Below are 8532 nucleotides of genomic sequence, written 5' to 3' on the forward strand. Positions count from 1 at the left end.
TTTGGACTATGGCTACCAAATTTGGTATGCAGTAACATCTTTTAGTCCTCTACCAAGTTTGTTCAAATTATGCCCTTTGGGTCAAATTTGATCCTGACCCGCATGTCACAAAATTTAACATTATATAACTTGCTTTTTTGTGTGAAAACTTTAAAAATATTCTTGTCCTTAACTCTAGGACCTAGGGCTACCACATTTTGTATGTAGTGAGATATAGTAGTCCTCTACAAAGTTTTCTCAAATTATGCCCCTGGGGTTAAATTTGACCCAGCCCAGAAGGTCACAAAAGTGTACATGTGCTTAAATAGGGCCTATATTTAAGTATTTGCACATGCAGAGAAATTTGTTTCAGCCTTTTTTCAGCAGTGGAGTGATACAGGGCCATCATGGCCCTCTTGTTTAAATACTCAAAAAATGAAACCGTGTTCATGCTTGCATGAACACAGTTTATAAATGCTGTCAGAATTATAAAATATGCAATTACTATAAATACAAATGCCAGGGAAAAGTGCTTTTTGTACTAAAAAATTCCAATGAATATTACAATAATACATTCTGAATACTTTAGTATGTAATTAACAGTTTTTGTCTGAGAAAATCACTAAATTTTATATATTTATTCAAATTCACATAAATCATATTTCAAAAACACATCATTACTTCAAATCCTTTCACACAATACTGAAAAAAAAGCACAGTTTCTGATTGTTATTGATTCTTTATTAATTTATACATGTACCATTTTTTAATCTTGATGCATCCTCAATTGTATAATGCACATCTTAATCTGTTTTAACAATTACAATATAAAGATTAAGGCTGACTCAGTAAAATAATAATCCATGATTTCTGCAGTACTTGCAGACAAAATAGGAATACTGCTGTGATATTATCTATCTATCTAATGGGATATTAATTTGGCTTCAATAGAAAAAAATCAAAGCATACACATGTATAAAATGTGTATGTATATATGAGTTAAACTTAAATTGATTGACCATCGATAAAAAGATATTATAATATATGTATGTATATATATATCCTTGTTAAACTAAAAATTAAATATGTATGTTTCTATTACATCATTTAGGACTTTTATTTTCAGACAAAGTAGAGTGAAGCTTAAAACAGTATCCAATTGTAACAGTCAATATTTGGAAAATTAACCTTATAATTATTTTCTGTGTTGGCCAATGTCATAATTGGTATAAAATGTATATTGAACTGGAAGTTTTCTTTATTTTAAATGATAACATTTGCTTGGTCAGCCATAATTGTCACAATCAAGTGGTCTTTTTACACTGTAGTTTTCTCACTGACTATGGGTTTGTTCCGAGAATGAGCCACACAAAGTATCGTTGGGGAGATGAGTTGTCAATTTTATGTTTATCAGTCTTTCATAATCCAGTATACCTGTAAAAAGGGAATTTGTAACTAATAATCACACAATATACACAATTAAAATTGTTTGCATTTAGATTTATTTAGTACTGCACATTAATCATTTTCCAAAAATATGTAGCAACATTACATTATATAATGCTGCAATACTAAAGTAATTTACTAATTAAAGGTCGCTGATGTGTAATGGATGTGGTGTCCACCTAATGATCTGGAGGTCACTGGTTTGATCCCCAGTGTGGGAGCATCCTTAAGAAATCTCCAAGAGACACCCAAGTACTGGTTCTAGGCCCAGGAAACGAACTCAAGAGCATTTCACATACATGTACGTAGTTAGTACTTTAAATTTAATCGAACTAAAAATGGGTTAAAACTAACAGCTGAAACCCTTATTAATACATTTTATTTTGAATCAAGCAAATGTGCAAATTCATTAAAAATAATGAGTAAAATTTAAAAATTCTACTTTAAAGTAATCATGATAATTTAGATCATTTTCAGAATATTTAATGATGATAATGATACAATTATATATTCCCTAAATGATAAAAATAAAACATGTAATGTTAATTTATGAAAAAAACGTTTTAATTTTATCAATATCATGGTAATTACAACTAGATACAGGCAATTAGATCAGAAACGTGCATTAATTATATTAACCCATTCATGCCTAGCGTCCTGAAAAAAGGACATTGCAAACAGCGTAGACCCAGATGAGACGCCGCATAATGCGGCGTCTCATCTGGGTCTGCGCTGTTTGCTTAAAGAAATTTCTGTAAGAAATATTCTAAATATAGAAATAAATATACCAGACACCCCTACTTTTGGAAATAAATTGATCCAATTTAGAAGGATGGGAGAGTCCACTGGGCATAAATGGGTTAATGAACAACCCAGACATTTGTAGTGATTTATGGTCACTATTTGATTAACGTTCTATACATAACCTGTCATAAAGGGTATTTTTTAGCCAGTACTACAATCGGCAATATAGTCTGTATTGCATACATATTCCAACGTCTATTATCGATTCGCTTCCTCAAACTGAACAAATATTTTATGTTTACATCGCGAAACGTAATGCATCCAGTTTCACTTTCGGTTTGGTTGGTTTTGTAAACACCGTAATTTCATCTTAAAAATTGGATGATAGGGTGATTAAATAATAATGGAAAAGTAAATCACTTGGATAATAGGTCAAAATGCAACACAAATGAACGTTAATAGTGCTCTTAATATCAAAGTTTCGGTAAAAAGTTTGGCGCTAGTTCAACGCGCATCGTATACAGCCTCATAACAATAGACTGACAACCTTTTGGGTAGTAAAGTAGTAATACAAGGCAATATGGCGACCGTTAGCCACGAGGCCTATCTTACGGAGGAATCCGAGATAGCCGATGTATCACGATTGCAGAAATAGACCGTTCCATAATTTAGTCATTACATAATTATCTCCCCTGAATTCTCTCCGCGTCCGCCATTACACTGCTGCTTAACAATCGGTAACATATATAAGAGAGCAACGATTATTCAACGGATGAATTTCTTTCTAAATTCTAAGGCCTCATTACATGGTATTGGTTGTCTTGGAAAACTAACACATTGACACATTAAAAAAAGCATTTAATTAAATTAAATGCATTATTTTCCATTTGATTATTTGCATCAATCTTTAAATCGTGTATGCCTTTGCATTCCAGTGTTTAATTGCCCCTTTGATCTGCATAATCCGATTATCTCGTTTTGATCAAATATTGTCCAGACTTAACAAACCACATGGTGTCATAAACCACACTGGGTGGCAGATGACAGTCTGGTCATTAAACACCATGTCTCATCTTCCTGGTAGTATTAAGCAGTCATTTGGTAAGATAGTTTACCTCCGACATACTTAACAGTTGCGTAAATTAGATATGTTACATATTTTACAAATTAAAAGTTATGTCCAATATAGAATATCAGAAATTGTACACCGTTAAGATACTAGCCCGTTTAATTTATGAAAAAATAAAGTATTTAAAAAAAAATAAAAATAAAACATTTAACCTATTTAGCGGGTATCGGTTAATTAAAACTACGTCATTCTGTACGAAGATTTGATGTTACGGCAATGCACGAACGATATCATAAAAACAAGAAATTACATTTGACACCAAACAGAGGTAAAAATATTTAAAAATATATATATGTATATAAATATATGTGTGTTAAAATGTTCGATATGTGTCACTCATACTCACTAGTAACGAGTTTTCAATATACATGAGTACACAGTTCAATTTGCATCATGTAAAGTTGTGTTTTTTCAGTTGTATGTTAATATTCCTCAATAGCGTCATTCTTTGTACAAAACCCATCAAATTAAAATTACATGTAAATACTGTCATGTCCTTTGCTTTTCATATGGCTTTGTAGTATGTTTATTTTCAAAGTACTCCTTACACTTTCTAACACTCATTTATTTATCACACTAGCGTACTCATGCCATTGATAATTATATTTTTATAATTAGATGTATTACTATTGTTATTTATTGAAGCTTTTCTGCAAAAAAAACATTACGGCTTATGCATAGAGCTCTTTGTTGTATCAAATTGTCGGCCTTTCAGTCTTCAGATAATCTTTAATTTGATGCTTATGCCGCGTTTTGAAAGTTGCAAATAAATGTATTAATAAATTCGTTTGGCGCTTAATAATATATTTTTGAAATATTATTTAGGTGTTGTTTTTTTTCGGAGTTTTTTGTGTGGATTAATTGACTTAACATTTGGTGTCGTTATCCATATGTTTTGCGTTACTGTAAAGACCTATAAAATACATTTTTTAGTATTTAAGCTTTATAGCTGTTAAATGATTCAACGATGAAAATATAGATATATCACATAGATCACATTCTCTTCATGTTCCGAATAATCACATAAAAGATCGTCAAGATCAATATCACTCTCTCATGATAAAAAGCTCGTTTTTTAACGTGACAAAACTCCATCTAAAAAAAATATATAAATCCAAACCACAATTTTTTTTTATCTCTGATATCAGTTAGAACAAGAAAAATAATGGAAGGCGTATCAAAAATATCATACTTAATATAATATGTTATGATTTTGGAATGTAGATTTTTACCAAATGAGACCAATTGCAAACAATTAGCGGTAATTAATTGCGCGAGAATCTTTTATAAGTATTAATTAAAATATAATCTGCTTGATGTTGCGGCTATTAAAATCAACACAACAATACATGCGTGAATTGTTTGTGAAACGTTAAAAGTAACAAGTCTAATCAAAGACATAGTATGAGCGACTGAACCGGCAATTTTTCGCCGATGATTACCACTTGATTACAGATAAAAAAAAACAAATACACGAAAGCATTTTAAACATTTTATTTGTAACAATCAAATGTCAACTTCAAACAATCATTTAAACAACAAAAATGTAATAATCGCCTCACATTAATTCATTAAGTAATTTATTTATCCGACAACGGTGAAGCGGGTATTCTCTACGTCTTTGACTTTTGGAATCGCAGACTCGGACAAGTTAGCAGCAGTGTACTGGCGGACAGTCACGTGACTGACAATATGGCGGCGGTCAATTTATCGATTATGGAACGGTCTATACCCGCTGTAGTAGCATGAACGAGGTTACGAAACAGGTCATTCGTATTATTATTATAAATTGTTTGTTATATTCGGCTTAATCGATTATGAAACATTGTTTTGTTTTTGTCAATCGTATTGGTGAAGTTATTGTTGAACTTATGTTCAACGTTTTATAAATTGAAAATATAAATAAGCGTTAAATTTTTCCCGAATCTATAAATAGCCTCAATTTACGACCTGTACTACGTCATTGAGGTGTATGTGAGAGCGTAACCTATTGCGTTGTTATCGCCCGTGGACTTTCCTTTGTTTATCGACAGGCGCATCTATTAATAGCCTCATACTACGTCATGAAGACGCTGCAGAAAGTGGACTATTTTATTAATTCCTAAACAATCTCCTCCGCGACACGTACAATACGATCATTGTTTATTGATTATTTTCCATAAAAGCACCGTTCGAAACTATTGCATTTAACACGATATTAATATCATGTTTCCATTTGTGAATGAATATAATTGGAGAACTCAAACCTCTTGCATAAATAATACAACTCTTTCTCGCGCGGATACGCGTAGTAAGCGGGTATTGGGCTCCTAGTAGCTACGGCGTTTCGACCTGAATTTTAGACTAACCACCTTAGACGGTCGCTAAGCGACCATCTAAAAATGTAGCGCGTCGTAATTAAATTGTGTCGCTTATATCGCGAACGCAATTTATTTCTTAAAACGAACGAACATAAATGAGCTGTGTCTGTTAAGGGTAGAAAGTTCAGTATTGAACCGATATTACGGCGCTGTATACACCTTCCATAAGGACTCGGTGTTACTCGGGTGCTAATGTCACAGTGAAGAAACGTTGTCATGGATGGAGCGCGCTCATCGGAGCCATTTTGTTTGCATATGCAGAATCTGGATGCAAAGTGGTTAAATGCAGTAACGGACTACATTCTTCAGTATACGTATATTATGTTACCTATGGGGCGAATTGCAGAAGGCAATCGCTCCAAAAACTGAATAAACTTTAAATTACACATTTATACACAATTTTTTTTATAATAAGTTTAGGGTAATCGAAAATAAATTACTCTCAAAATTTTCACGAGCAATAAACCGCTAATGTAACCGGTTTAATGCTATAAAGACTGTTGTTAACTGTCCTTACACGATAATATATTTATACACATAGGTATACTTTTTATTATAAATACATAGCAATCACTTGAGATTGCGTTGAATGATTAATTTTATTTAACGAATGTTTATAGAAAAAAAATATTCCCAAGAGTGGCTTTAATTAGAGAATTAGCTCATTCTAGATTGCACATTCATTAGCAAATTCCGTATATGTCTCTTTTTTTGTTTAAAACTGTTAATACTAAACCTTTTTAATTTATTAAATTTACCAAACAAATTAAATGAATAAATGTAATGACGATGGTTATTATGATTGCCGTGCTCTTGGCGATGCAATAATGATGATCATTACTATTATATTGATGCAGATACTCAATTTGCCGTTTCTCGCTTATGTTGCTGGTACTGCTGATGTTTATCCCACTGTTGTTACAGTGATGATGATGATGGTGTTTGGGGTGGTGGTGGTGCTGCTGCAGCTGCTGTTGATGATAATTATAACGTCGACAACGACGATGACGATGGCGATGATGCTGCTGATGATGATAATGATGATGACGACCGGATGATGAAGATGATGATGAGGATTATGACGATGATGATGATGATGATGATGATGATGAAGATTATGACGATGATGATGATGATTATGATGATGCTGCTGCTGATGATGATGGTGATGGTGATGATGATGATGATGATGATGATGATGATGATGATGATGATGATGATGATGATGATCATGATCATGATGATGATGATGGTGATAATGATGATGATGATGATGACGACCGGATGATGATGATGATGATGATGATGATGATGATGATGATGATGATGATGATGATGATGATGATGATGATGATGAACCGATGATGATGATGATGATGATGATGATGATGATGATGATGATGATGATGATGATGATGATGATGATATCAGTGAAGATGATGATAATGATGATGATGATGATGATGATGCTGCTGCTGCTGATGATGATGATGATGATGGCGATGTCGATGTCGACGACGACGATTACGGTGACGATGACGATTGTTTCTTTCTTAAACCGTAAATTGTATATAACAATAAATTTCGCAAGCAAAAAAATAATGATAAAAAACACATTTAAAAGCAACATAATCTTTTAATGTCTTCAATTTACCTTAAGAACATGCCAATTATTGTAAGTTTTCCAATTCGCAATGGGCTTGCGGTTTTTTAAGGATAGGAACATCTTGGTATAGTCGATCGACGGAGATAACATAATATTTTAGTTATTACTTTTACGTCAAACCCTTTATCTCGTTGATGATTTATGGCAGATCCTTTCATTCATATTTAATATGTTCATATATATTCTCCAGCAACAGTAGTGCAGAAATGTTTCGTGTTTTCTATGGTAGTTTGATTTAACAATGTATGTAGCACGATTGATCTAAAGCAATGAGGACGTAACATTAAGTGTCAAACCAACGCAACCGTTACTATGTTCATTTTGATAAACAAAATACGATAAAAACGCGTTTATTTAAATTCAGAGTTATACAGACCGATAGCTTTATTATTAACTATTTCGCAGATATTATAAGCTTAAAGACTTTGATCTATTACAATTCAAATATAACTATTTTGTAAGGTATCTAGTGTATTTATCTCTTTTTGTCAATGCTAAATGTAAGTATCAGAAATCCCTATAAACGCTGTATCGAGGTGAAATTCGACAAATCAAAACAAGGAAAACAAGACATATCACTTTGTATTTCGATTTTCAAATAACCGAACCGTTTACCAAACAAAACCAACATACATAAAAATTAATTGTTTTGATACAGCGCTCATAGTTGTGTAATAAGTATAAAACAATATACGAAACTTCTTTTCATATGCATATCTCGTTCCAATATACAGTTGTAAATAAATTGCAAAACTCAATTGGAAAATTGGAATCAAGTGAGTATTTCGTTTTCCGTTCTTTATTTGATAAAACGGGAAACGAGTTGCGCTGCTTTATTGCAGAGATAAATCATGAATGTCCTTCTTGAACATTTTTCTCTCTTTGAAACGAATAAGCTACTATCTGAACAGTCACCACAGTAATTTTGTTTAACCAATTTTTGCCTAGCGTCTAGAAAAAAGGCCTATGCAAACAGCGTAGACCCTGATGAGACGCCGCATCATGCGGCGTCTCATCAGGGTCTACGCTGTTTGCTTACAGCAATTTCTGTATGAAATATTCTACATATAGAAATAAATATACTAGGCATCCCCAATTTTGGAAATAAATAGATCCAATTTAGAAGGATGGGAGAGTCCACTAGGCATAAATGGGTTAAACATTGAGGAAATCCCGCCTCGCCTTTATGGTGACCACTTACCATCCTC

General features: G+C 32.7%; 1 long non-coding RNA gene across 1 annotated transcript; it reads right to left on the reverse strand.

Annotated features, from left to right (window-relative positions):
* Positions 1-602: 602 nt before the first annotated feature.
* LOC127856508 (uncharacterized) lies at positions 603-2472 on the reverse strand. Its single transcript, XR_008038079.1, has 2 exons — positions 2352-2472; positions 603-1413 (listed from the first exon to the last, which is right to left on the reverse strand). It is a non-coding gene; the product is annotated as an uncharacterized LOC127856508 (long non-coding RNA).
* Between the last annotated feature and the right edge of the window lie 6060 nt (positions 2473-8532).

Source organism: Dreissena polymorpha, chromosome 1 (genome assembly GCF_020536995.1).
Source record: "Dreissena polymorpha isolate Duluth1 chromosome 1, UMN_Dpol_1.0, whole genome shotgun sequence".
Taxonomy (NCBI): Eukaryota; Metazoa; Mollusca; class Bivalvia; order Myida; family Dreissenidae; genus Dreissena; species Dreissena polymorpha.